Here is a 5105-nt window from a genome sequence, read left to right as displayed (position 1 = left end):
ACAACCTTAAAATATAAGGTTTTGCTGTTATTTTAAGCTAATTTTTTTAAGTGCTTCTATATGATGCTTAGTATATATATTTACACATTTTTTACGGTTGCATTCAAGCGTAAAAGGTAGACGAGTGGAACTTGAACAAAAAACTCTCACGTGATAAGCACCCATTAAATTTATAGGAGAATGCAGTCGCCTTTGGATAATTTATCCGAAACTTATAATATATATGTATATCCATACTATTTCGGATAAAAGTAATTAATTGGAAACTAGGGTGCGGGTTTTTTTCTCATCCCACACAAAAACCACTTCTTAGGCTTAGGGGGGTTGGTCCAAGTTGGAGCGGATGGGCATTAAAGTTTTCACAATGCATCCGCTTATTACGCCATTAAATAATTCCTTAATCGGTTCGACCACGATGGGGTCATAAAAACCCCCCTCGGAGAGAGTGGGAGGCGCCGAACAACTTTCGGCCGTAATTGCCCAACCCTCCCGCGGCCGGCTCCTTGTTTCGCCTTAATGTTCGGACAACGCAAATGCATTAGGCGATTTTGCATAATTACATAATAAGTGTGTGTATGTAATAATATATAAGTTATGTTTCATGCGCGTGTTTTGTTAATAAAATCCGGATGGGGTAGGTATAATGCGGAGCGTGTAAAATTTAAGCTCTAATTAATTCAAGGGTGGAAATGGAAACCGGATGAAAAATCTTATATATAATTGTTCTAATCCGCTTCCGCCGTCGCTTCCGGACGCGCATAACTTTAAACGAAACATTCTCCGTTCAATTATCTACTCTGTAAATCGTATCGCTTTGTATTAACAGTGTGTAACAATACACGTAAACAAAGGAAATATATTTAATTATAATAATAAATAATAATAAAAATTAAAATTGAATTTGTTCGGATTGATTTTCGAGCCGCCGGTAATGCGTTCTGTTGTTTCGACCAATCAAAAATAAGCATTCAAATATTCAAATAGCGTCGACCAATGAAAAATAAGCATTCAAATTCAAATAGATAGTACCGTGACAACACTTTTAAATAATTATTATTTAATAATAAAATTTTGCTATGCGACAATAATTTTCATTAATTCGTCATTTGACTGAATAAAAATTAAATATATACATAATGTGTTGAGGATTAGAAGAATACATTGATTAAACTAGATAAACAATCATAAAATAATCTTCGTAATGAAATTTTCAAATTTTGAATTCCCGGCGACGGGCTCCGAGGCCTAAAAGTGAGTTTTTGCTTTTATAAATAATCGGATTGCAAATTAACTAGGTGTGTTATATAACTATGAAAATTAAATATATACATAATGTGTTTAGGATAAGAAGAATACATTGATTAAATTAGATAAACGATCATAAAACAATCTTTGTAATGAAATCTTCAAATTTTGAAATCCCGTCGCCGGGCTCCGAGGCCGAAAAGTGAGTTTTTATAATAATATCACATAAACATTATCATTGCTTTCCGATTTTATACACATATACGTTAGATTTTAAGAATTTTAAATTAACCAGTTATGTTTTAAACATGAACGTGTAATATATCCTTAGTATGTGAGGATTGAAAGTTAATGTCGATCAAATCGGCGCTGTCGGACAGCTTATAAATGTGTAGTTTCTTGGATGTTATCTAATAAACGACATTTTACAATGATTATAAATATGTGATTGCATACCTGGAATAATCGATAGCCAAAATATCTAAGAGTGGGTTATTTTTAATTCCGATGTGGCAAAATATGTACAATTTTTGTTCTGTGCCATCATTCCTCTTTCTGAATAGCCAAATTTAAGATATTCAGTTACATCAAACTTATGTAGTATGTTCTTTATAAAAAGATAATACTTGCTGACAGTGACTTCAACATGAGAAGATTAACTCTTTGTTTATATATACCAATTCTACGTTGTAGCCATATAGGTCATCAAATTGTTCCATCATTGCTTCTGAAAAATAATTAAGAAACAATAAGACTTTTATCAAGAGTAAACATTGAACACATTATTACTACTAATATAATCTATAAATTAAATTTAAACGACAACCGAAGAACAAAATTGATGGATGTACTGTAGAGGATTAAACACGTAGATTGGCATCTCTTCATCTTCTACAAAATGGTCACAATATGTCATATATTTTTTATTATTACTAGCATTGTAATATGTTTAATTAACTTCGGTATGTATACCTTTAATTGCCAAATCACCGCTGTTTGTCTTTTAATATTAGATCCTGGAAAGTCAATAGTAATTTTGTTAGAATAACCGTGTTATATTATTAATTTATAACCAAACACTTACTGGCACACCCACAATTTATAGTTTTGTCTATAATTTCAAATGCTGCATCACTTGCATCATCTTCAATTGTCACTTTATAAGGAAAGTGCCGCGATTACAACATAATTCGCAGCGGGTGCAGCGGCTAGCGAGCGCTTACCAGATGTGACAGCTGTCAGATGTAAGCAAATTTGGGAAGTCCCGCGCTTGAGAACGAACTAAATTGATTTTAACGAACGAAATTGATTTTAACGATTTAAATTGTATAACATATACTAAAATATGTATAAAAATCATAAAATACTAAAAAAAATGTTTTTTTAGTTTATAGATTTAAAATATAATATAAATAATGTGGATATGTATTAGCTTCTCTATACAGAAAAAATATGTACCTAAATTTTGGCGAACGTTGGCAATTAAAAGTTTTAGTTTTTAGAGAATTTTTAAAACTTTGCTTTAAAAAATATTTTCAACAAAAAGGGGCAAAGTTTCAAAATAAGTACTCTTCATTACCAACCAACTAATATTGCAAAAATCCCTCTTACTGACGCCTTTGAAAGTAAACTACACAAAAATGTATAACACTAATTTAAGTATTTTTTAAATTAAAAGTTTCAGAATAAAATTTCAAGATTTATTCAAAATATTTTTTTCAACATTAAAAATATTTTTTATTTTATTATGGATTTTAAATATTATTAATTTATTATAGATTTTAAATATCTTTAGCTTATTATTAATTTTAAATATAGTGAAAACTTTTAACACTCATTAATTATTAAAATATATAATGCTGCGCAGAAAAACATTTACTTTAAAAAATATGTAAATCAAAATATTTTTTAATCAAAAAAGACAAAGGTTTCAAAATTATTAATATTTTTAAAGCGCACTTTTGGTCTAAAGTAACAGATTTGATGCTTGAGATTTTTAGTTTATTGTTTCTTTCTAATTAGTAAATATAAATAAAAACTTACTTTTATATTTACACATAAAACATAGAAATATTTTTTTAATTATAAAGTAACTTATGGTGTCACCAAAAAACTTTTTTGTTACGAAAATTTAAATTTATGATAAAATTGTGTTATGCAGCGTTAAAACTGACACTCAAACACCTAAAATACGCTAAAACACAATCAATGACTTATAATCACTCACATTGCACTAACTATATATGATCGATTGTGTTGTTGCGTTAGTAAGGTGTAACAAAATATTTTTTCATATCAGTAATATTTTTGAGCGGATGTGTAACCGATGCTATTTATTATTATTATTTATTAAACTGTAAACCTACTTTTAAATGATACAAAATGTCACGTTTTAATATTATTTTTTATGTTGAAAACATTTTGATATTTTTTGTTTTATTAATATTTAGTAGAGTTACAAACCTATTTTAAAAAATAATACAATGATATTTTTTTGTAACGAATACCGAAATAACGAAATTCCCAGTATAACGAATCTTTAATTTGTCCCCGAAAAACTTTCATACAAAATGTTTTCATTGTAATGAAGACTAATCTCAGTATAACAAAATATTTTGCTCCGAATTTAAGAATGACGTTATAACTTGACAAAATATTTCTAAGAATTCAGTTCATCATTGACTTTGCGTGTGCCAGATGTGTTCAAAAGCGACATTACAGGTGTTTCGTTGACCCTCAAACTTTTTTTATAAAACATTTTTTTCACAAATTTTATTGTGTTTCATACATTTTCCTTAAACAAGGACAAAAAACGATCTGTCAACCTTATAAGAGGTTATTTTGATGCTGTAGTAATATAGTAATTAAAAATAAAATAAAAATATATCATCTTCCTTACATTCAATATAACGAATTTTCAGTACACCAAAATTTATTCACTGGTTTCGTGAGCTTCGCTGTATTGAAATTTCATAGTACAATTTTTAATTTATTATTATCTAGCCAAGTTTTAAACCTATTAATAAATGATATACAATATTTAGATTTATCATTAAATATCTAAGTTTCAATATAACGATAAAATCTATCGTTGTAAATCTAATAAATAATATAAAATGTTTTCTTCTGGAAATATTTAGTCAAGTTGTAAACCTATTTTCAAATGAATTGAAAATGTTAAGTAGTTTTTTATAGATTGAACTATTTTGTCTATCATTGAAAATCCTAAATAGTAATGTCCAATTTGAACCATTAAATTTTAAAAAATATTTAAAAAAATCAGAACGAAGTAAAAATTATATTTAAAACCCAAAAAGTTGAGGGTCCGGTATTCGCACACTCGCTAGCTATCGGTACCTCACGATAGTGAGGTACCGACAGCTAGTTATAATATATTATATTACATGAAGTTCTAGATAAATCGACGAACTATTACTTATGATGTGATTTTAATTAGTTAGAATATTTTTGTGTAATTTTTAGTGTAAATAGCAGTATCTCATATTCTGACGATTCTGCTCAAAATGGTTGATTGCTCGATCATGTCATGTTATTGACACTTTTAAGTTCTTGGTATTTCCATGGGGTACAGCTATTGATGATAATGTGTATTATGATTTTCAAAGCTTCTTATAAAGGCCGCCGAGAGCGAACTCATACTCTTGGAAAACAATGACTCAAAGACTCATGACATCATTATATAATTTCTTGAATAATTGGTAACCCTTTCTATGCTACAAATAAATTTTAAAATTGCCACCAGAAATCATATTTTGTTTATTAAAATGTATCAGCTGCTGCTGTTATTGATTTTTCGTTATTTCTTTGCTTCTTCTTTAGGTATTCCTAATACCTAAATT

The 5105-nt window shown here is 28.4% G+C and overlaps 1 long non-coding RNA gene across 4 annotated transcripts; it reads right to left on the bottom strand.

Moving 5' to 3' along the window:
• Nucleotides 1–714: 714 nt before the first annotated feature.
• LOC148238451 (uncharacterized) lies at nucleotides 715–2523 on the bottom strand. 4 transcript variants are annotated; one of them, XR_015809949.1, is made up of 3 exons: nucleotides 2330–2523; nucleotides 2218–2261; nucleotides 715–2136 (listed from the first exon to the last, which is right to left on the bottom strand). It is a non-coding gene; the product is annotated as an uncharacterized LOC148238451 (long non-coding RNA). The 4 variants fall into 4 exon arrangements; XR_015809955.1 differs by having other exon boundaries at nucleotides 715–1972; XR_015809952.1 differs by having other exon boundaries at nucleotides 2342–2523.
• Nucleotides 2524–5105: the final 2582 nt, after the last annotated feature.

The sequence above is a fragment of the Plectrocnemia conspersa genome, unplaced genomic scaffold (genome assembly GCF_051122295.1).
Source record: "Plectrocnemia conspersa isolate PC_06_02 unplaced genomic scaffold, ASM5112229v1 ptg000001l, whole genome shotgun sequence".
NCBI classification, from domain to species: domain Eukaryota; kingdom Metazoa; phylum Arthropoda; class Insecta; order Trichoptera; family Polycentropodidae; genus Plectrocnemia; species Plectrocnemia conspersa.
Note: the sequence above shows the minus strand (reverse complement) of the source record. Positions and strands in the feature narration are given on the sequence as shown.